This window comes from Athene noctua, chromosome 6, assembly GCF_965140245.1.
Source record: "Athene noctua chromosome 6, bAthNoc1.hap1.1, whole genome shotgun sequence".
Classification (NCBI taxonomy): Eukaryota; Metazoa; Chordata; class Aves; order Strigiformes; family Strigidae; genus Athene; species Athene noctua.
The window spans coordinates 36,856,322-36,881,531 of NC_134042.1; the positions used below are offsets into that span (position 1 = coordinate 36,856,322).

Here is a 25,210-nt window from a genome sequence, read left to right on the forward strand (position 1 = left end):
GACTGAAGTAACTAAGTGGACTCAAGTTTTATTTTCAACATTTCTAAATTTTATTTTTGAAAGGTATATGCCAAACTCACATTTTATGTTCAGACTTTAACTGATTTAAGATGTACTAAAAGTGTCAAAAGCAGAATTATAATCTTCTATGTCCTGACTGATTTAGGAATGAGAGAAGAGATTCTGATTTGTAAATTTATCATCCAGCTTCTTGCACATGCCTTCTTTCCCTGGAAGTAAGGCAGTAGGCCAGGAGCAAAGGAGATTTTAGTTAGAAAGACCATCATACTGTATAAAATTCGTGGTAGTTGTAGGTTGTGGTTGAGAGGAACATATGGTGTTGTATATAATCAACAAGCATTCATGAGTTAAGATTTGAAGATCACTTCTTAATCAGACAGCAAAAATGCTTGCAGGACAGCTGGCTTCTGGCTTGTGCTTCCTTCTCAAGAAGAAAAACTTTTAAGGGTGACTTTCGCTCTCAGATGATTTTAATATTTTAAGACCTTTGGAATCAGAGAAAATAAACAAACTAGACTTCCTTGAAGATGAAGGGAGTCACTAGAAACTTTTCTCTAGCTGTTGAAATACATGCTGTAAATTCCAAAGTACTTGTTTACCTTAAGTATATGCAGGTGGTGATGGTTTGTAAGGACATAATCATAGAATGGTTTGGGTTGGAAGGGATCATCTAGTTCCAACCCCCCTGCCATGGGCAGGGACACCTTCCACTAGCCCAGGTTGCTCAAAGCCCCGTCCAAACTGGCCTGGAACACTGCCAGGGAGAGGACAGCTACAACTTCTCTGGGCAACCTATTCCAGTGTCTCACTACCCTCAGAGTAAAGAATTTCTTCCTTCTATCTACCCTGAATCTACCCTCTTCCAGTTTAAAACCATTACCCCTCATCCTACTCTCCCCTACACTCCCCAACAAAGAGTCCCTCCCCATCTTTCCTGTAGCCCCCTTTAAGTACTGGGAGGCTGCTAGAATGTCTGTCTGAAGCCTTCTCTTCTCTGGGCTGAACAACCCCAACTCTCTCAGCGTGTCCTCATAAGGGAGGTACTTCAGCCCCAGATCATTTCGTGGCCTCTGGACCTGCTCAAGCAGTTCCATGTCTTTCTTGCTCTTGGGACCCCAGAGCTGGACACAGCACTGCAGGTGGGGTCTCACAAGAGCGGAACAGAGGGAGACAATCCCCTCCCTTGACCTGCTGGTCACACTTCTCCTGATGCAGCCAGGACACGGTTGGCTTTCTGGGCTGAGAGCACACATTGCTGGCTCAGAGTCAGTTTTTGATCCACTAGTACTTGCAAGTCCTTCTCCACGGGGCTGCTCTCAATCCACTCATCGCCCAGCCTGTATTTGTGCTTGGGATTGCCCCAACCCATGTGCAGGACCTCGCACTTGGCCTTGTTGAACTTCATGAGGTTCGCGCAGGCCCACCTCTCCAGCCTGTCCAGGTCGCTCTGGATGCCATCCCTTCCCTCCAGCGTGTCAACCATACTGCACACTGTGGTGTCGTAAGCAAATTTGCTGAGGGTGCACTCAATCCTACTGTCCATGTCACCCACAAAGATGTTAAACAATGCTGTTCACAATACCAAACCCCGAGGAATGCCACTTATCATGATTCTCCACTTGGACATCAAGTTGTCGACAGCAAATCTTTGAATGTGTCCATCTAAGCCAATTCCTTATCCACCAAGTGGTCCATCCATCAAATCCATGTCTCTCCAGTTTAGAGACAAGGATGTCATGTGGGACAGTGTCAGAAGCTTTGCACAAATCCACGTAGATGACATAAGTTGCTCTTCCCTTATCCACCAGTGCTGTCACTGCATTGTAGAAGGCCACCAGGTTTGTCAGGCATGACTTGCCCTTAGTGAAGCCATGTTGGCTGTCACCAATCACCTCCTTATTTTCCACGTGCCCTAGTGTAATTTCCAGGAGGAAATTACACTATTTTGTTAAGTACCTCAGCCTTCTCCATATCCTGGGTAACAAAGTCTCTGGTTTCCTTCCTTCCTTTCTCTAGTCTGCCTTTTAACACCAACATACCTACAGAAGCCTTTCTTGTTGTCTTTTATGTCCCTGGCCAGATTTAATTCTGTCAGGACTTCATCTTACCTAACCTGATCCCTGGCTGCACAGACAGTTTCTCTGTATTCCTCCCAGACTACCTGTCCTTGCTTCCACCCTCTCTGTAGGTTTCCTTTTTGTGTTTGAGTTTGTCCAGGAGGTCCTTGTTCATCCATGCAGAACTGCTGACGCTCTTACCTGACTTTCTCTTTGTCAGGATGCACGGCTCCTGAGCTGGGAGGAGGTGATCCCTGAACATCAACCAGCTGTCTTGGGCCCCTCTTCCCTCCAGGGCTTTATCCCATGCTACTCTGACAAGCTGATTCATGAAGAGGCCAAAGTCTGCTCTCCTGATGTCCAGGGCAGTGAGCTTGCTGCGCGCCCTCCTCCCTGCCCTAAGGGTCTTGAACTCTACAAGAATCCAAAAGAATCCAAGGTCCAAATGCAATGTTAATTTTCAAACAGCTTTACCAATTAAAGTGGTTAATTCTGGCAAACAACAGAGGAACAATGCTGCGCTTTTTTTTTTTTTTTTTTTTTTTTCTTTTTTCAGTTGTTGCAGCTGTTACACATAAAAAGCAATGATACTGCTCCTACACATACACTGAGATGATGGCATGTTTTTCTGTGGTTTTGTAGTTATATGTGGTCCATTCTAACGTAAACTTTGCACAGGGAGACAGGGAGCTTACTTAGAATCTTTAAAGATGAGCTTCTGTAGAATTTTCTTGGCATTTAACACTGAATTGAGTTAAAAGGGGCTTTGGAGGGGTGTTGAATTAAAAAAAAAAATCATTGAATGACACTTATTTTTGATTGTTATATAAGCACATTCTTCAAAGCCTGAAGGATTTTGTGTATGATTTAGTCTCAAAACAGTGAAGCAGGGCACTCAAATCTTCATTCTGCAGACTAATATAATCTGAAATACAGGGATGTGATTTGTTGCTTTACTATAGCAGCTATAGAAAGAATAAAGTTTTAGAGCCTTTAGCCTTAAACCTGTGATCTAGTGAGTGAAAAACACATGCTTTTACAGGGGTATCTCAACAAGCATTTTAGAGCTTTCGAACACACACTACAATGAGTTATCTTTGAAATACTACTTGTCGGACAAGATTTCCCCGCTGAATGGTTATACTATGAAACCTAATGTTCCTGGGTTTATCCACCATTTTGCTTGTCTAAAATCTAAACAGCTCCTCAGGTAGATTTAGGTGGGGGGTTTTTAGTTTTGGTTTGAGGTTATGTTTTCTTTGGGGTTTTTCTTTGCTTAAAGAAAAATTAGGTATTCTCTGAGAAGCAGTGATTACTTCAAAAAGGATGTGATCCATGGAGACTGAGTACATATTCAAACCTTCACAGCTTGGAATAGATCAGTTTTAGGGCTGGTATTCAAGAATGTCTTGTACTGCTGATTTTAAAAATATACAGAATCTAGGACTCTTCAGTATTTCATGTATTTACTCATCTGTCTGTGATGCTCCATGAGAGACAAGCAAAAATATGTGAAAGGAAACAGACGCAAGAAGATTGGTACTGTCTGAAAGGAAAGAAAATAAACTAAAAATTTTCGGGGGTTCCAGAGGAGGATTGCGGAGGGTCTCCTTGGGGAGGGAGCTCAAGGGGGGGTGAGGTGCCGGCAGCCAGGCGGAGTGGCCGAGGCCACCCAGGAGATGGTGCTGTTGAACCGGGGAAGCGGCACAGCCCTGACCCAGAAGCATCTTTCAATGCGGTCCTCCCTGTTTTCCAGCTGTGTTGCATATTATTCTTTGGGGTCCTCGTTTTCTTTTGGGAGAAGAAGGTGTCAGTGTCGAACCCGGAGCGTACCCCGGTCTGGTATGTAGTGCCATTCCCAGACAGACAACCCTACGCACTCGATGGAGATGACGTTAGTGCTTGAAGGCGATGTTTTTTCCTTGGACTGCGTGGCTGGCGAGATGGTAACGCCGAGTCGGGGAGCAGCTTCACAGCTCATTGCCCTCATCGGAGCAACTGCCTGAGAAGCGCCGTGCCAAAACCAAGCGTTTGCCGGGTGCCCGCTGTGCTGCTGCGAGGGGTGGGGAGCAGCGCACCCGCTCGCAGGGTCTCCTCGGGGACCTATTGCCTGCCAACTTCCCTCTGCCATCCTCCGATGCGGCCTGTCCCCAAGACACACGTGTCTGGGAAAGGTAAGCGCAAGGGCGGCTCTGTTGCTCCATGGCGAGGACTTGAGCAGGGCCAAGCGTGGGGTGCGATGCCATTTCGCCTCCGGTGTAGAGCAAGTGTGGGATGTTCCGGGCAGAGGTGCCACAAGCACCCAATGGGGTGCACAGCACCGGGGCACCCTCGCCCCGTGTCTCGGGGCACGAGGCACCCACCTCCCTCCTGTGCTGGTGGGCCACAGTGAGCACGCGGGTCTGCAGCTGGTTCAGGATGGGAAAATTTGAGGCAGCAAAGCGGAATCAGGGTTTCCTGCAGTCTGGGGTGTCTCAGCAGAGCAAGAGGTCCACAGTCGTGGTGCTGTTTTCTGTTGATTTGCTGTGTTATAAGCATCCTCTGGCTGGGTTCATAGGCTTCAGATCTGGCCAGAAAAGAACAACAGGAGCTGCAGTGGGTCAGCAGATGCCCTGGCGGTGGCTGTAACAGCACGAAGTCACCAGACTGGGCATTTGCAGAATATTTATTTAATGGAAGAGTTCTGTAAAGGTCTTTTCCAGAGTTGCAGGAGGGCTTATGTCTCTGAATGTTTCTGCATGCGTAACCAGACAGTGACCAGGGTTTTATATGTGATATAAATCAGCAGCTCCAATTCCCCAAGTCTTCTACCTAGGTTGTTTTCTATCTGAATGGGTATTACCAAAATTGGGTCTTTCTACATTCAGGCACAGAGGCAGAGAGCAAGCTTCCTGCAGGTATTTGAATGGTTTACAAGGCCTTGTTAAGTGAAGCTGCCATTCTGCTACAAAGTCGTTTGGAGTTTGTTGCACCCAGCTCTCCATGGCTGAAGTGAGCATGGCTGGCAGCAGCAAAGTGGTTGGTGAGGAGAGGGTCATCCATGGGGAGGATGGCCAAACCACACATGGTGTGGACCCAGCAGAAGGCCAGTGGTATCAGGATTTGAGGATTATGTCTGTTGTCCTGCATTTCATCTCCTCTCTTCCTAAATCATTAACAGCAATTCAACGGCCAGAGGTTGATGGCTTTTTTTCCACTACTTGCAAACAATAAATGATTTAAAGCTCAGCTGACACTTTGGGGGGGGTGTTTGTGGGTGTGTTTACTGCATGGTTTGGCAGAGCATGAGGAGGGAGCTGGGTAGGGAAGAGGTTGAGGAACTCTGTTGTCCAGCAGTAATTATGTATGTCAGCAGCAGGAAACCAGAAGAAAATACTGGAGATGATTCTAATAATTTAGGAAGGAGCATAACAGAAATAAAGTAGCCTGAAGCAAGCTTGTTCAAATACCTTCACTTTTCATGTGAACTTGAGGTACGGTTCAGCTTGCTCTGCTGAAGAATTCTCAAGTTTCAGGGCTGGGGTTGGCTGTTACTCCAGCTCAGGCCTCAGGAGTGTGTGCTGTGAGCAGGAGATGGTTCTGGCCATGACTTTAACTTGATCAACGTGGTCCTGCACAATCTCTGTCTCAGAAAGATAAGTTCTTCCTATGTATTAAAGGGGAGTCTCATCAGCTACCAGAGAGTAAGTTACATACTTTGTTTTAGGGACCATTTTGCACTGAACTCTTGGATAAAATAAAGTGCACAATGACACAAACCTAGGAGACCTCTCTCTTCTGAGACCCCAAACCACTAAGCTATAGCATCAGTCTTCCTTTCACTCCAGAAGCCTTGCGTTTTTTTCTGAGCCAGGAGCCCTACCCCACAAGCAGGAGAGTTGTGTTCTCTCTTCTCTCCAGACACCTGGTGCCCTTCCTGGTCGCTGTGTGCTTCATTTGAGATGGGCAATGCTGGCTTGACCTCCCTTGTGTGCAGCCTTTCCATGTCCAGAAGCAAGTGCTATAATCACTACGCTGTTGCAGAAAAGCGGTTTCCATCACCAGGTAGTTACTGGTATGGATTACACATGCCGGCTTTGACAGTTACTGCCTGGTTTCTGTCTTTGGCAGGTCTAAAACAGGAGGTAGGTGCCCTTTTTTTCAGCCTGTGCCAGAGCCATTAGTAGGTGTGGAATTTCAGATCAAAATGCCCCCTTTTTAGGTGCTTAAATCCTGATATCCTGACTTTTGGTTCTTAATCTAAAGCAAAACGCAGGCAGGAATTCCAGACAAGGTTACATCTGAAGCTGCTAACAGACATATTAACGTAATATGGTCCTGTAGCTTAGTGGGAAATAAAGTACAGAACAGTGACTGAAATTTGAACTTCAGAACATCTGGGTTTTGTTCATATCTAGAAGGTTAGTCAAGGAGGTTTCCGAGGGAAGTGTATGGGAAGAAAAACCCTTAAAGATGCCATGAATTCCACTTAAGAACAATAATAAAGTCTGGAGACTGTGTATATTGCTAACAAAAATAATATTAGGCAAGTAAAGAGGAAACCAGTACAACTGAATGGCAGGGCTGGAGACCTTGAGTCAAATGGGAATCCTTCCAAATTTGAAAATTTAACCTTAGCTTTTCAATACATTGGTTTATTAATTAGTGTAAAGACTAGATGAAAGGGAAATTAAAAGGAAATACGGTGGACTGCAAACAGCTAAAGGTATAAAATAAGAATGTTTCAGGTTTGTCAGTCAGAGGAGTAGGAATAATTAATGTAGTTCAGAAACTGGATCACTGAAGATTAAAGACAGAAATTAAAGAAGATAAAGACATTGCTGAGAATCTAAATTATTTCTTTGCATCACTCTTCAGCACAGAGAATACCAGAGAAATACCTACTGGGACTTGCTCTTTTCTGGTAATCAAGATGTGTCAGAAGAAGAGCTGGAACAAATCGATAATTTAAAAAGCAGCAAATCATCAGCTCCAGATGGTACATTGAAAATTTCTGAAGGAGCTTAGTATGAAATAGCTGATCTGCAGCAAAAATATGCCTCTCCTAATTAGAAACAGCTATTTCATTGGAGAAGTGGGGGTAACAATAATACCCAAAGTTTAAAATGGGGTTGAGATAATTTGAGGAAGCACATACTCTCTTTACCCAGGCATACATTTCTGTTTTATAAACTGGTTGAAAACAGAATGTAAAGTAGGAAAAAAAAAAACCCAAACAACAAAACCAACAAAAAATGGGAAGATGGTCTCATGATAGGATCTGATTGTTGTAACTCCAATGGCACCAGTCTTGTTACGGACAAAGAAGCAACCATTGCATTGTAATTTAGATAAACCCCAAAGGAGCTTTGGCCTATGGAGGTCTGTGAATCAAAGAGAGGGGAGCTTGCTGCATATCTCTTGGCTGACATGATCATGCCAGGCTGCGTGTCCAAAAAGCCCTCACCATCCTTGGCGTCACCATGCTGCATCAGTCCCATGACTTGTTCCTGCTCTGTGACAGTGTTATTCTACCTACGTGACACCAAGCTTTGCTTTTAGCTGCCCTGAGAGGTGAGAAACCAATAATGGGGACAAGTGATTGTTTCCAGCCTCTTTGCCAAAGGTTGTTTCTGTGTGTCTGTTGGGTTTATGAGTCTGAAAAGGTGAATATTATTGAGAAATCTGACACACTGGTTTTAAATATTAAGTCCTACAGAGGATGTAAAAGCCATTCTGGGGAACTGTAAGGGGGTAGAAACTAGGGGCTGAGGAGCATCAGTGGCAGCTGTGGTGGGGAGCTCTTCCTGCAGGCAGCACCAAGATAGCAGCTTTGTGGTAGATCATGTGTGGGGAAAGAAAATACTAACAAAAAATTTAAGACCCTACAACTTGTTAGGTAAAGCCAGGGGCTGTCTGGCTGAATCCTCTTTAACACTATCAGGGCCACTCACTAGAGGTATGAATAGTACTATTTTATTTTTAAGGTTATCTTGAATTAGGTATGTAACTGGAGGAATTTGATACTAGGGAAATAGAAAATGAACACGGCAACTTTAGAAGAAGAAAGAAGACGGAGTGTATTAATTCCCTCTCAATGCCATGCATGAATTAGATATAGTTTCAATGTCAACATCATTTAACAACATCCCTGTATGTTTGTAGTGAATACTCTGGATGACCTGAGAGGAAAATCTCATCAGAATCCATACATTTACCCTTAACAATGTTTTGGGGTTTTTTTTAATCTTAATTTTATGCAAATTAGGATCATTTGTGGCCTCTTCACTGTGTTCTTTGTTCCCACATGCTGCTTCAGAGGTACCTACCTGCTTCCATGTTGCCAGAGAAGGCTGACAAATTGCTCATGTTACCTGGAAAAAAAAATCTCAGTAAGATTCTATGGAACAGTTTAAAAACAAAACAAAACAAAACAAAAAACTTAAACAAATATTTCATGTCCAGACCCTTTGTTAGTAGAAATTAGCAGTTTTCATCAACTTCAACCAGTGGTTCTTTGTTCTTTTAGACAGAAACAGAACGACTACCTCCTCGTTTCCACTTTATGCTTTGTTTTTGCCTGTCAGACCTCCTCCTCCATTTCTTTTGATCGCTGCTTCCATGTATTCTTCCCTCATTCCTAGGATCTCCCCTTCCTTGCCTCCCTCTCCCAGGTGTGTGATGCTGCTGTTGCCCATTTTCCTCTATACCTGCTCCTGCCTTGTCATAGCATTGTCAGTTCACAGCTATACCGACTCTGGTGCCCAGCCAGAGTCAATTATCCCAGCAAAGCTAGTTAGAAGGGATAGGATGCTATGCCTCACTCTTGAGATCTGTACATCTTAACATTGCAGTGTGCTCTGCTGATTATGAAATACTGATTTACAGTAACATTAAGTGATACAAATTAAAGAAAGACTCTGTTTCACCTTTTCCTTTAAATTTTCTATGCAGTCATGGAAGGGAGGAAAGGATGGTGCAGAGGTGCCCTGGACACTTTTAAATTAGCTAGTTTAGATGCAACCAGTTTAGCCATGGCACCATGGACCAGAGCAGCACAGCTGATTCACTCAGCTTCCCAACAGTCCTGGGCATCCCACTGCTCAGCTTTTTCAGTGCTCTTTTCTATGAGAAAAGTCCTCCCTCTCTAATGCCATGGGACGCTGTTGCTGATGTCATCACACAGGAATTCAGCTGCTTGATGTGACAGTTTGATGATATGCAGGCTTGTGGGCTTTTTCAGATGCAAGATCCACAAGCGAGTTGAATCACTCACATTTCAAGGTCACTAGGTTTGGGTCCTTCTTTTCCATTTAGGAAAACACCCATAACTGTTAAAGCTCAAGAGAAATAAGACCCTACAAAAAACTTGAACCCCTGTACATCAGTGCCATCATCAAATGTTTCTTTAGAACTGGTTTCTATGTCTGAGTCTCAGACCAACATGCAATGATCTTGTTACTTCTACACCAGCAGAAGAGTAGACAGCTCTGACATCTCTTCTCATAACCAAACTACTTTGGGCTAGATAACTCAGTAAGATATTGGTGATGGTTGCCTAGAGCAATTCTCAAAATCACTTTATTCATCATTAAGACAAAGAACATTTTCTACCTCAGTGTGCAGTGGGAAAATAGATATTATAGACACACTGTTGGGGAAAAAGTTTCATGTTAATTATCAATAACATCTTGTGAATTCTTCTGAGATGCCTAAGTTGTGACTGTTCAGCTGGGCTCCAGCTAGCAGAAAAATATAGAAATGTTTTCTGATCATCCTGCCAGAATAAAACAAATTGTAACTATGGAGTTTGTAATTTTTAATTTTTTTTTCTGCCACCCCTTCATGGCTTAAGGTATGGTCTTTGAGTTGGCGGAGAAGTTGTTTTTCTTTTCTTACCTCCAAGAAAAATAGACTGGGAGAGTGAAAATTCAGACCTTGTGTTTAGAAGAAATTGCTATTTAGTTTTCTACTTGGAGAGGACAAAATTAAAAGAAAATTAAAGCAAATTTTTCTCAGAAGAGGCATATTGTTTTGTTTGGTAGTTACTGTGAGTTTGTTTTCCAGAATTGCTGAGTTCAGCTGGAACTCAGTGCTTGGTCGCTTTGCAGATCATTCCCAGAGTTTCTAAAATCAGGCAAAGGGCCATGATGGTTTATGTAGTAATTCTGGCACTGAAGATGAAATAGAGTCTCCCCCTTTCAGAGGGACCCTTTATTTCAAGGACTTCAGGGGTTATAAGTACCGAAACCTTGCTTTTTAAAGTCTTTTCCACTTTGAGGTAAACTGAATTCCCGTAGGAAGTGCACTCCCTAAGTTCAGCACAAAATGATGCAGCCCCAAATAGAACACTGCGTCTGAGGCCCCTCTGACACTTCATTTTTCTTGTGAAGATAATAAAGAGTGCAGGATGGAGGTCTACAACATCTTCTCTAAAGAGCACTGGGAGCTGGTATCCTGAGAGGACAACAGGAACCTATCAGTTTGAATTTTATTAGGTAGGCAAATCCTTGTTTCACTGTATCAGTAGTTGCATTAATCCTTTATTCTCTTCACTGTCCTGCTTTGATTGGAAATTCAAATGCTGAAGCCAATCTGATTGCTGTAATTTTACCTTCTGGTTTTTATAATTCTTCTTCCAGTTGACCATGATATGTTTCCATCTTGCTTTTTCAGTCTGGATGTCTCCATTTAGACCTACTGAAAACAAGTTCATCCTATTCAGGCATGCAGAACATTCCCAGTGAGTTCTGCAGACTGGCTTTTGGGGACTTACTTGACTTTGAGATCACATCCTGGAGGATGGAGGTATAGAACTATAATTGGTTTCTCAGAGTTCATTTTCTCCTCCTATTAGTTGACCACATATGAGCGATTCACTCACTTAACTTTAGATTGGTTCATGAGATTGAAGAGCCCTTGCTTGCACTCATATTTTAAACATCTCCTACCATTCCTTTATAAAAACAGGCAGTTGAATGATAATAAGTTTGAACCCAAAGTACCTATTTTCTTTACCACACTGAAGTGTAGCTGAAAGCATCCAAAGTTTGGTGTAGCTGTTAAGAAAGTGATTTATTGTTTTTCAAAACATGCTGCTGCTTTTGTTGATGTGCCCTACTGGAGCTCAACAAATGTGCATTACTTTTTTTTCCATGATAATACAAGCCTGTACACTTTCGGATGAAATTCAAAGAGGCACTTGCATTCACTTCTGCTTGTAATTAGGCAGAGAAAACAGTTCGGGAGGAGACCCTGACCTCTTACAGCAATTTGTACGGGGGCTGTGATCACGATGCCAGAGCAGAAATCGGGAGACTAGGTTTTGTTACTGACTCTGCTGAAGATGCTTTCTCCAGGGCTCAGGTTCTGTCTCCTGTTATAATACATCAATGACTTAACCTTTTTTTTTTTTTTTAATCAATGAACTAACTGATTAACCCACCGAGTAGGGTTTGCCCTTGAGCCTGTATCTGCAGCACCAGTAACAAGTGACCAGTGATGCTAAGTTTGTTTGTGCTGTGTCTGTGTCCTCCTTGGGAAAATGGGCTGTATGTGGTGGGATACACAGGCTAAAAAGCACTTTTCTTTGGAGCTGCTGTGTCACAACTGGTGTATAAAACCTGGGTAGGTTTTAACATGAGAGTTAGGCAAACATTGGCATCTGCATGAAGGTGTCTACATATGAAATGGCTGGCTGTGCTCCAATCATAGTTGATGATGGTCAGTCAGTACTGACAGAGGGGTCCAGAGAGGTGTGCAAGGCCAGGGAGGGGCTCAGTTCAATTGCTTAAACTTTAGCGTCTGATGCCATTTGAGATGACCTGGAGTAAGTGGGACATTCATAGAAAGTCGAAGATTTGGCACAGGACTTCTGCTGCTATGGAGTGGCAGCTGCAGGCCACACCAGACACCAGACTGTATTGGCAAAATCTGCTGACTGTATTGGCAAAATCTACCCACAGTTACAACCTGGACACATCACTTGCATGGAGGCATCTGGATGGAGGCATCTTCACCTCCAAGTGAATCCAGTCTCTTATGGCTAAAATGACTCCTGGAGACATTTAGAGTTAAATATCTAGGTAAGCAACTCCAGAAGGCAATATATTCAGCGTGTTTTTAATACCTACTATAGGATTAAATTAATTGCCCCCTGAAAGTGCCTTTCGTCGAACTGACTATAGAGAGACACTAGGCGTATTAGCTGTTTAACTTTCATGTTAAGAAAGTGAAAAGCATCCCACCTTTACTTCGGATGTAATCCTTTTAACTCCACAGACCCAGAAACAGCTTTCTTCAGTTACCTGCAAGAAAGGCTGTATGAGAGATCCGGTAATCATATTTTGAACTTCAGGAGCATCTTGAATATTTCTGAACTTTGCAAAATGAAACTGACTTAAAGATAGTTGGAATTGAGCTAAGCGTAAGCTAAAAGCTTACTGTTTTCCCTTCTCCAGATAAAAATTGACACCTTTGAAGTCCAAAAAATCTGTGGAAATGAGAATACTTTCTCATTTTGTTTCCCTGGACAATTTCAGTCTTCACCACCTGGGTGGTGGTTTCTTACCTCCTCCCCCTATTTTTCTCCTTTTTAAAAGATTAAAAGATTGATCTGGGAGACATACAAGCTGTGATGGCTGCTGTGGGATTGATGGGGGAGGTTTAGTGTGGGAGTAATGACGTTTTCAAATTAAGGCTGGCTGACCCAGATGCTCTTTATAGACATATCTCATTTAGAAGCTTAAGTGAATTATATGGTCAAAGTTTTAAAAGGAGGTGGGAAGGGAAAAACTGGGACAACTGAAAAAATGCAGTAGCAATGAATGTCTGAAAAGTGCCATAGAGACTGTATAAATCCACAATTCACTGATCACCCTGGGGACATCGGGAAGTGGAAGTCATTGTAGAAAAGTAAAAGGTAAATCTCCAATGGGTATAGACGGAGTTAACTCCGGTGGGATTAATTTTGCTTACACCAACGAGAACCCAGTTCTCACCAGTGTGGGCTGATAGCTCTGGTGAGAAGGTGATAGTGTCAACTAGATATATCATTAAACAAGATTATTTTGCCTCCATAATTGTCCAGAATGTAACATTCTGCAGTTGCTTTAATTAGTTTAGCTTTTTATCTGTATAAGTGAGAATAACCGGAACTTCAAATGGTGTCCACTTATCTACTTATTTATTCTTGATTTACATATATAGACATTTATTTATCAAGTAGAGTGCATAGAGCTATTGAGATATAGTTTCCTCGTGGTCACTATTCTGCACTTAAATCCATGCAGAAGAACATATGTATTTGCATGGACTTCTAAGAAGACCAAGCAACAACATGTCACTGACAATTTGCTGTCTTGTATCCCTGTGGTGCCTGGTTTATAAAGATACTGAATGATCTTACAAGGTGAACACAGTGAAAAGACGGTCACAACAAATATGATGCCAGGAACAGTGCCAGGCTGCTGAAATCCGTCATTGTCAGGGGATTTGCACAAGTGGTCTGGCAAAAGCAAGAACAGGGTTGAGATTCCTGGGTGTCAGCTCTATACCACAAAGTTAAAGCTCTCTGTAGCAGTCACCTAAGGCAGTCCAGGTCTCCCTCTACACATGCTGGATGTTTCAGTCAAGAGTGCTGTCTGAAGCTATTAGCAAGGTTTGCTCTGTGCAAATAAACTGTGATGATCCCACTACTTGATGATCTGGAGATCTGCTAGGTTGATAGAGTATGATTGCAGCATGAGCCCATAAGTGAAATCCTGTCATCTGGGGTCACCAAGATACTGAGCTCATGTCCAGTCGAGGAATACTCTCCTGACAGATGCCATGTGCTGTTGGGAGGTACCCTGGCATCCAGCAGTCAGCCACATGTGGTGATGGGCCCAGCTCTGTTCCCTGGCTCTAACTTATTTTCATGACCTGGGGCTTGGAATAGAGCATGAGAATGTTGTGCTGGATGAATAACAGCTATCAGTGTTCCCCGGGGGAACACCTAGGAGGTTGTCCGGTCCTAAAGAAGCTGTTGAAGGTAAATGCACAGAGAGAAGGCGACAAGGATACTTTTGGCATCCTGAAGTGGGAGATAACATAACCAGGTCGTGCAGCATAGCTGAAAATGTGATACTTCTAATAAATCCATAGCAAACGTTCCCCTTCCCCCCCCCCCCCCCCCATGTCTGTGCCTCCCTCAGCTCAGCTCTCTGTACATCTTTCTTTCTTCGAACCAGCACCAAAATCTCTTACTTGCAAATTTCCACAGGCAGAATTGGATTAAAGTAGACCAGAAATAAAGCATCTTTGCCTTCACATCCACTTTTACTGTTTTTTGTAATTCTTTGAGTTGATTTTTACCATCCCTTCACTCCTCCAGGTGCTGTTACAGTTTTCATACGTCAGCACAAAGCTTAGGCAACCTCAACAATCAGTTATCCTCCCTCAGGGCAGCAGGTGCCGTAGCAGGCATTATTTTCTGGAAGGAACGATTTCACTCAGGTTAGGCTGGTGGAAAGAACAGTTGATGTTGGCAGTGGAACTGCAGCAAAATCATGGTCCTGTGCACATTGGGGGTGGCTAACTCTGTCACTAGAAAACATCATCCCTCTTTGGAATAATACATCTGACAAGTGAACCCACCTTCACTATTAGTTTGGATCATGACAAACAGGAAAATAATCTCTCCTATATAGAAGACACTGCTTACGTAAGTCAGAGCTATGGCTTCTGGGCTCTCACTGAATGCCTCCTTTTTTCTGTACTTTTCCAGCTCATTTAATACAGTTTTGTGGAGGTTTTTTTGGTGGCTTTTCTTTTAAAGGGTTTTGGAGAAAAAGATGTATTAATTACACAAATGCTTGGTGGAGAGGAAAGCTCATGTCAAAAGGTTTGAGCTTTGGGTTCAATTTGGATGAATGCCTGAAATTTAGCTCTGAACCAGTGGCAGTCTTTGAATTTATAAATACTAATATCCACCTGAGATTCTGGCCCAAAGCAAGAGCAAGACTTTTATTCTGTTCAGGTTCCTCATCTCTGCTTATCACCATAGCAAATTAGCACTTTTCAGGCAAGCAACAAGTGTCATGATTAACAACCATGTAGAACTTACCCCTTCCCAGCAGTTTTGGTGTGAATGACCAAGGTCTGGTCATTTGAGCCAAGGACTTAAAAAAGTGTTTGGTATTTTTGAGGATATTACAAAATTTAATACAAATTATCTTTGGGAATTTTTCTGCTCTTGGCTGACCCAGGTTGATCAAATACAGAGCATGGGTTCAGCATCCTTTCCGTTCCCCAAAGATGTGGAGTGAGCAAGTGTCCATAAGAAAGCGTTTAGCCACAGAAGCTGGTGCCCAGGAATAGAGTGATCAAATCAGATAAATTGGAGTTTGAAAACAACTGAATGCATGATGATAGACAGTAATAACACTTTAAATGTGATAAAATTGTAGGATTTTAAATGTCCATGAATTAAAAAATTAGAAATTTTTGTTTGCTTGCTATATGAGTAGAAAAGCATTATAGGATTTAGAACTGACATTAAACAGATAAGTGAAACCTGGATTTGGGATTGGGTATGTGATAAAGTTAGGAAACTTATCAGGGATTTTTTCTAATTGGCAGTACCCTAAGGAGAAGTGTCTGTGGTACCATGTGCTGTGAAAGAAAGTACGTCTTTTCAGTCTGCTCTTCCCCACATGCATGTTTTCTTATGTATTTGCTGATTCTTGTTTCAACACAAAGTCTTGCTGTAATCTCTTGGCAACAGGCTGATTTGGAACTTTCAGTTTATGGTAAGGGTGGAAATGTCACCATGGCAGGGCATTTTGTGCTAGTTGTAGAATTCTGTTTCCAGTGTCAAGAAAGACAAAACAGACAAAATGTTACCTTACAGACTCCCATATGCAGTTGTTCTGAGCACAGGGGTGAGGGTGTCCAGCAATACTTCAGTCTGAAGGAACTTTTCTTTCACCTGCAAAAGGTGAACAAATTAGGAGCTTCTTTTCCTAACCACCCATGACTGAATACTGTTAGTATTTAATACTTGATTGAATCTCAGATAATTGCTGAAGTGTTGAACTGCTTGTCTCAATTTATCCACATGCAATTAATAATATTGATCACTCTGCACTGACCTTGAGAGTTATTAACTGGTTTTTCCCTTAGTTTTCCTTGATGAATGGTGCTTTCTACATGCCAACTTACAATTTTGTCAAACTGTCAGATCACGGGGTCTGAATCCGGAGACACTGAAGTGCAAGCAGCACTTGCTGCAATGGCTGTTTCTTTGGGATCAATAGGACTATTTACATCTAGACTGAGAAAAGTACTTTTTTTTACAAGGATTTGGCCGGGGTGGGAGTCTACACAAATGTTTGTGTATGAGTCAAATTACTTGAAAGGTGTGTAGAATACATACGTAAAGATTTGGGGCTCCAAAAGCCAGGCTTTATTTTCTCCATCAAATAACAGTGGTTCTTTTGTCCACCTAATAATGAAGTGTTTTTCTTTTTTTTTCTCCAAAGTCTTTCCTGAAGTAAAAACCCTGGTTAAGACACAAAATGGAGAGATAATTGAAACAATTTATTTGTCTCATCTCATTTGGAGGGACCTTTGGAGGTCTTTTTGCTCTAGGTAGTCTGAACAACATGTTTTTTCCAATTGGCCTTGAACAAACTGAAGAATTCAGTTATGCTTACCTTTTATTTATATGCTGCCCTGCTTACCTAATCTGTATCTTATTAGTATTATCTTATAATGAATCACCAGTACTGCCTTTGTTTTGTATGACATTTTTCTCTTAAACTTCTGTTGCACTACATGCCTGTATACTCATGCACATGCCTCTACTAAAAAAAATGTTGTTGAGATCCCTACCAAAAGGATCAGAACTACTGCAGGGCTGGAAACTGAGAATCTGGCAAACGGGGTTCTGTCAAAGTCTCTGAAACATTTTTATTCTCTGCTGCAGAGAAAACCAAACAAATCTGAAATGTCTGAAGTGGCTCTACCAACCGGGAGCTTGGCATCTTTGAGAAAAGCTTTACCGAGCTGTATTATCCAAGAGACACATAGCAAGGGAGTTCTGGGGAATAAATATGCCTCTTCACCTCAGTTTTCTCACATCAGCACTAACGTCCATTGGTGGACCAGTATGTGGGAATGATGTTCTGATAATCTCACTGCTCCTTCTGTAGAGCAAATGGAGCATGTTGTCCTATAACAGCAATCACCCAGCACTTCTTTAGCACTGATTTGTCTCCCCCATAGACACATATAACTTCCCCCCTTCCTTTGGACAACTGGCATCACCTGAAGACAACTTACCTTAGTAAAAAACATCTTGACAAAGTATTCAAACACTACCTCTTCCCTGCCTTTGTACTCTTTTATACCCTCCCCATTGCATCCTCAGCTAAAGCAGATTATTGCAAAATCTATTTAAAAAGCACAGCAGTTTTATACTGAAAGATATCTAGAGGGCAGCAAATCCAGAGGGAAATCTCATCCTTCAGTGCAAATGAAGCCTCTTCTTTTATTTCATTTCTGAAAAATCAAGCACAGAGTTATATAAAACCGTTTTTTTTTCTCTCTCTCCTCTACCCAAAGCAGCAATAATAATAAGATATCTCTATAAGGCTGAGATATAATCATACCTGGGAGCAATTTTTTAATTTGATTAAAGCTTACCATAGTGGGCAAAGACTCTGAAGTTCAGGTGTGAGTTATGAAGAAACTGCTTGGCCATCCATAATCCTATCTGAAAGCAAATGTATTTTTAGAGTACTGCTGTGTGACATGGAATACTCCTGAGGTATTTGTGCATAACTGCAGTTGATGTGGAGGATATATTTAATTCAGTATTGTACTACTCATTTTAATTCTGTTATTTTTCATGTTTGGTTCAAATTGCAGTTGGCCAAACAGTAGCTGGGACGCAATTAACTGTTAACAATGGAAATCAAGGCTTCTGTGACATGTTATTTTATTGTATACTGCACTCTTCAGCACATTTTGAAAGCCTTTGAGAAGTGTTTCTACAATTATACCTACTTAATTTCATCACCAACTGTTAATGTGTGCAGCAATAGGGATGCTGGAAACCTCTGTCTCATCTCCTTTACATCTTGTGTTTGGTACTTGAGGTTTGGAGCTTGACCATCAAGAAGTTATCAGAATGCTTAAAAATATAAAATGTAGTTTAAAAGCATCCATGCAAATGATTTGAGTTTTAACTCAATTCTTGAAGATTTTAACCTTAATTGTGTATGGAAAACTGGCATTTGCATGTTGAGAGGTGCGAGTAGAGGGAAATCAGTGCAACTTTGTGTGGATGCTGGCAGTAACTACAGGGAAAAGCAGACAGGCTCCTCTGAGCATATTTGGGAATACTAGTGCCTAAAAGGGGAAGCTGTGCGGACTGCCTTGAGAGGTGTTCCCCCGAACACACACACACAATACAGCTGTGCCATTTGAATTTGACCTCGTGTCCAGCCCAGGCTGCAAGCACAGAGGTTAGGGATCCCAGGGGAGCATCTCTGGGCACCAAAGCCCTGCTTCTGTTTCAACCTGCTGGGAGGGAAGTCTCCCATTCTTCACTTTCTGATGGTGCAAAATTGGGTTAATGAACTGACCTCAACTGGTCTCATGTTTGCTTTTACATTTTCTGATAAAAAATGGGATATGAGAGCTGTGGGCAATTGTTATTATCAAGGGGCAACACATTTGCATTGAAATAGGATAGAACTATACAGGAGAGAGGAGGATTGTGTCTGCATGATGAGTTTTTTGCTGGACAGCATGCCTGAAATGAGAAGGATTTATGTAGTACCCTGTCAGCATGTATGGCAAAGGTTGTACCAGAGTACAGACAATTTCCTGCTAATTGCATTTCTTGTGATGTACAGACCCCTTTTCCTGTCTCATGCGTGTGGTGATTTTGCACAGCTAACATTTACAATACATTAAAATATCAGGGAGTTTCTGTCACTAGAATAGTTAGTTTTTACTGAATATACAAAAGACAGCAACTTCTTGCAATGTCTGCTATCTCAGAACATTCCTATGTTTCTTCTGCAGAAAGGGAAGTTTCCCTTTCTTCTTCCAGCTTTACTACAGTTTTCCTTTTGCCTTGGGTAATTGTTTATACTATGACCAACTCAGTGGTTTTCCAAAGCAGCTGCAAGATGTGAGGTGATGGTTCAGAATGATGCACTGTTGAAACATGCTGGCCTGCTACTATTTCATGGAAATATGTAACTCTTCTGTTCGGTTGGTTGGTTGGTTTTCCTCTTCTTTTTTCTTTTTTAAGATGCTTAATTCACATACTTCAGGCACTGGGCACTGGCAAAGCCAGAAGCTTTTGACTTCTGAGAGGCATCAGCCTTTCTTCCCTACGTAAGCAGCATCAGTCTGGCCATCTGTGAGCTGGATGTGGCCCTCTGACTTTTACAGAAAGAGGCTTCATGGCTGGGATATCAGCTCAGAGCCTCATCCAGGAAGCGACATGCTACTTGGGCAGAGCACACAGGGTTGTGGCAAGGCAGCTGCTCAGGTTGTCTGGGCTTGCAAGGAGGGGAACCCCTGCCCCCAGAGTGGCTGGGGTACAGGTCAGTGGTTGCTGCAGACAGAGGATAGTTGGTATCTGCCTGGGGTGGGAAATGGTTGTAAAATGGGGAAAGGATGCCCAGGTCAGGGGATCTCACAGAGGAGATGTGATTTCTGCCAACAGCACTCTGTAGCATCACCCTCAATTGTACTGTCCTCTTCCTTGATCGTGCAGAATGGGCCCATTTCATGGGCAGAGCTGACTGCAAAAGGGGCATCGTGCATACCCTGTCCTCTGAGTAGTGGGTATATCTGAACCATGAGAGGTTGAACTCTTCTGGACTCCCATGATTGCTCAGAAAACTCTCACTGCCTTGGGCTTCCTAGAACAAACATAAACACCATTTACATCTACTTAAAATTGGAACTGAACTTGAACTTTATGTTCAGTCCAGTGGTGAATGTAGCTGCTGTTGAACTGCTCCGTTAACTATAAAGCAAAGTTTAATCTCCTGTGTTTTACTTTCACGAAGTGCTCCTAAGCACTGGTAATGTTCCCTTTATTGCATTCCTTTAACTTTACAGGAAACTGAAAGCTTTGTCCTAAAAAAAAATAATAAAAAATGCAAAGATTCAGAAAAGAGAGAAGGAAGGATCAGCATAAGCAGGAAGAATTAAGATGAGCAAGACTGGACCAACTTGCTGCTTTGTCTTTTCCTTTCCAAATATCCAGCATGGTCAAAGAACGCTACTAAATAGCTTGCTTCAAGTACTTGTGGAAAAGAGTACAAATGCAATCCAGAGAGGCAATTACTTTTTTCAATCAGATAGAATTTTTCAGTTTATAACATGGAGTTAATTGCCTCTTACTTTTTTTTTTTTTTTTTTCTTCCCCTCCTTTTTCTTGTAATGGTCCTTTGCATAGGTTTAGTCATCCTTGAGGGCAGCTGCTCCATCTATACAGCAATTGCCAGATGATTACCTCTTTAATGTTTTCACTGAGTACTTTGCTGGTTAACCTCCTTAACTGGAGAGCTGCTTATTGATATTTATGTCTTGTCAGCATAGAGGTTCATTAAACATTGGTAAATGACATGTTTTCATATCTGCTGACACTAGAAATGCAATATGATCAATTGCAAATTGACTTCAGTGCAGCAATGGAGTGCATTTAACACACATCAGTGGATCATTCGTACAAGCAGAGCTGGATTTTTTATGGCTGTTTATGTCTCTCTAATATCCAAGTATAAATTCTCCCAAGCTGAGCAATTCTTAGTAAAACAAAATGCGAAACTCAGTCCAACAAGTGATCATGTATCCCAGGCCAGCTCTCATCACAGGCAATTTTTGGATGGCAGGATGCTGAAGGTGGTGAAACATCCCTGATGGCATCACCTCTGCCAGAAGGCAAAGAGGGGTTGAGGCATCTCTTGCAGGTGTTTCCCCCCCTGCCTCGGGCTGCGCTGGGGTAGCTCTCCAGAGCTCTCCCTTGCTTACTGGCTCCTACCACCTCTCTTTCCCTACCTGGTCCTTCTCCATCAGGAGTGTAATACTGAGTCGCCCACAACCCAGGCTGGTCTGGAGAGGGCTTTGTGTATGTGTGAGTCGCAGAAGCAGAGCTGATAGCCACCTCTGCAGCCAGGTCCTGCTGGGGGTCAACAACAGTGAGTCAAGAGCTTCCAGTCTCTCAGATGTGCATGGGCTTTTACTGCTCTGCTGCTCGCTCTTCTGGTAAAGAAGCTGAGCAAACACTAAGTTGGCTCCAAATTGCTGCTTTCTGATATTTTCTTACTGCAACAGCAATTCCTGAGGAAGCTGCATCTGCTTTTAATGGTTCAACCCCATTTGTTAAACTGACCGTCATCATTGGGGATGGGGATGCTGGGGTTGGAGGGCAAGGCTCTGAAACCTGTCCTGCTGCACATGGTGACAGCATCCATCCACTGCAATAGCACTGTCAGGCACTGGGGATCTCCTGCGGTGTGGTGGCTTGGGGTGGTGAACATCCACGCCAGTGCTCTATCTCCTCTCTAGAATGAGCTCTGACCCCATGCCAAAACCAGCACCACAGCAACCTTGTCCTTTCAGGGTGTCTCCTGCCCAAAACCATGCATATGCATAGGAGTTTTGCTGGGTGTCCCTCACTGGAGTACAGGTTCCCTTCTGGCCAAAATTTTTAGGAGTTATTGTTATTTCCGTATTTCTGAGATTGCTCTCTCCTTTTAATCAATGTGCTTGAGCCGGAGTAGGTCACCTTCACAGATACCTCTGATTCTCTGCACCCCTTTCTTCAGCAATATCTCTCAGTGGCAGGGTAAAATTTTCAGCTCTACAGATCCAGGCAGATTATGTGATATAGAATTGTCATCAGATCTAGAGCATACCTTTATCTTTAAAAAAATGGAGAGGAAAAAAATCTTTTTGAGCAAAAGTCTTAATTAAAAATCATCATCAGGTTTCAATTTAACAAAACACTGTAAAATGAAAGAAAGCCATGAATGCAAGCAGTAGCCCTGGGAATATCCAGTGCTGATTTACTATGCCAGGACATATCTCCTGTAGAGTTAGATTATTATTTTTCTTTACTGCTCTGTCACACATTGTTGCATGTCTGAGATTCCTCACCAGTAACTGAGAAAAAGTGGAGAGAATTTACTCACATTAAGTCCATTATATTATGTACTGGAAGGGAAAAAAAAAAAAAAAAAAGGCTTGTGCTGAAGCCTCTTTTGGGAAGAAAGTAAGATCTTTGCATTGTTCTCATGGGGGTAGCTTTGGTAACTTAAAATCTATACATAAATTGAAATATCTTGACTTCATCTGAAGTATCCTGGCTCTTAGCTTATGATTTTCTTCAGTTGCAATATTTGCAATATGCTCTGGGCTTTATATGCTGTGTTAATCTTTTTGGTTTTTATTATGAAAATGAAATTTAACTTCAGATTGTTGTCTCTTCTGTACAGAAAAAACATGAGCCTGCAATCTAATGTTTGGTTAGTGACCTTCCTGAATAAAACTGCCAGTGCTGTAGTCTTCCTGGTTATAGTTATTTTCACTGAATATCTAGAATCATATTTGCTCATGTGCAGCTGAAGTACTTACTGGTCGTGTCTGTTTGCTCTCTGTGGTTCCAACCATGTGAAATAGCATTGTTTCAGCACCATGAATAACAACACTAAATTAATATTATGGCTCTCTAACAAAATGGCTTTGATGTAAGACTGCAATATCCTTATTTTGTTACAGAGCCATAATACTAGTTTAGTGTTCTGTTATTCACATTGCTGAGGTGATATTGATGGACTTAGTTGGAGTACAGCACTGGAGTTCATGTGGAGGTAGAGTCAGACAGATGAAGGCAAATTTCATTCCAAGTTTAAGGCTATAAGGTGGAGCAGATGGCAGACCCAGTGATTTCAATCTTGGTTTTCAACATGCTGATTGTCCCTGCATCTTTTTCCCAACTCCACCGGTTTTTTTAGCACAATGCAAGGCCAGATCCTGCCCCAGGGAAAGCCTCTGGCAGCACAGGCTGCAAACTGTGTGTCTGAACAAGGCATACTTTTAAAAAGAGAGGAGAAAAAGGTACCTGTTGGTCACAAAATTGGAATTTTTGTTTAAGGAAAACAATGATAGGCTTGGCAAAGGTTAGAAAGGTGAAGAAAAAGGGGTTGTCTAGCGAGATTTGAATGTCTAAGCAAAAAGTGTGGTGACTCCACTAAAGTCTTGACAATTTAACCAGACTCTGCTTGTGCACACAAGAAGTATGAGCAACATTTGGAAGGAAAGAAGGAAGGAAGAACAACTGCCCTGTTTTTGGAGCAGACATACATTCCTTCTAGCATTCACCAAGATGAATAATATGTAAAAGCATGTACTGAGCCAGTAATAACCAAACAACTTGAGATCATGGACAGTTCTTACCATTGTCCCTTCTTTTCTTAAAATCAATTCAAAAGCAATTTTATTTCAAGAACAAAACTGCCTGAAAGATCAGGAAAATGGCTAAGTAGACAATTTACAGATAATTCTACCTCTGGGTGATGATGCCCACTAACAACAAAATGCAAGAAAACAAGATCTCAGAGATCTTTAAACTGATCTCAAAATCTGTCAGAGACCTGCTGGGGCCAGGCTTTCTCAGAGGCACTGCAGGCTTCCTTTCTGCTGTCTTTGGCTGTCCAAATAGCTGAGCCACTGGAGGCTGTAAGGCAAGGAGGTGCCTTTCCTCCGGCCTGCCTCTAGAGCCCGGGCACAGCTGAGGTGCTTTGCAGACAGAGCAAACTGCCTCTGCGAATTTCTGCAGAAACCATCATGGTCCAGCTAAGGGGTGGGGGTAGAGATTTGTCACTCCCTGGCCTTGCGTGCATGTTTGGAGGCTGCTGCCCAGCCCAGGGCTGAAGCTGAGCTGGGGGCAGAGCGGCCGGCCCAGCCAGGGGCACAGGAGGGCAGGGAGCAGGAGCCATGGGAGGCTGCGGTGCTGCTCCACACAACTCCCATGGTTTTGACAGACAGCAGTGCAGGTTTCAAGATTATGCACAGTTGCAAGGATGAGGAAGAAAATTGACCAGAACTACCAAAAGGACCAGTATTTCATTAAGGAGGATAGATTTATTGACTGTCTAGACTGAAGTTAGTTTTGTATTCACACTTTCAAACTTTTAATTATGTTTGAAGTTTACACTCGTAAGGCCTAGCCATTCCCTGGTTAGTTTTATGAAAACATTAACCTTGACATTTTGACAACTTTTTTTCCTTTCATTTAATCTCTCATTTAAAGTTGTTTTCATTGTGTATGGTTTAGTCGTTCCCTTGGTCTGCTTACACAACCCAAGCCCTTTGAAAAGAGACAGCTCAGCATACCCAGTGGCAGCTCCCAGCACAGTGTTTAATTCTCAGTTCAAGATGAGCAGTGGAGCTCATGTCTGTGGTACTGCACGAGCATCACACCAGGTTTTGCAGGCAGCAGTGTGAAATTTGCCTGCTTGCACAACGCAAGAGAACAACAGTCTTGTGCCTTCACAGCTTTCAGGATCCAAGGACCAGCAGAGGATGCGGGGCTCTTCCTCACCTCAGTGCCTAGGGCAAGCTGCTCCTGTTGTCCCTCCTGTCATCATGTACACACATGGCTCCTGTACCTCCCAGTGCAGTCTGCCTCTCTGGAAGATGCTCCAGCTCCTGCACAGGAGTCCCTAAGCAGTTCTCAGTAGCTTCTGCTCTGTGCTGGGTCAGAGCTGTGCAGCATGCAAGGATGCTCTGACAGTTCCATGTGTTGACTTGGAACATCTAACTTCATCATCACTGTATCAGATAAATGCCCCAAATCAGCTAAGAACTTATTGCAAGACGTATTTAAATAGTTTCTGTTGCAGTTTTCTAAAGATACTTGGGCAGAAACGTATACAAACTATGTAGGTTTACAGCAATGCAGGTGAGTATTGTGAAAGTCACTCTGGAATCTTTCCATGGCTCACGCCACTTAAACACCTCTTGAAAGTCTGAGCTTTTAAGTTTTACAGATGTATTTCTTCTCAAGTGTTTTTCTCTACAAAGCCGCCATGGTTATTAATTCATTGGAGTTCACGAGTTGCTGAGGCAGGTCGTTT

The 25,210-nt window shown here is 42.6% G+C and overlaps 1 protein-coding gene across 3 annotated transcripts in view; it reads left to right on the top strand.

Moving 5' to 3' along the window:
* The first annotated feature begins 3,821 nt into the window (after window positions 1-3,821).
* The window catches only part of TUNAR (transmembrane neural differentiation associated intracellular calcium regulator), a 175,814-nt gene continuing 154,425 nt past the window's right edge, over window positions 3,822-25,210 (top strand). For all 3 annotated transcript variants that reach the window (XM_074909261.1, XM_074909258.1, XM_074909259.1), the window contains exon 1: window positions 3,822-4,252. The gene's annotated coding sequence lies outside the window, so the exon portion shown is untranslated. The remainder of the gene's footprint in view (window positions 4,253-25,210) is intronic.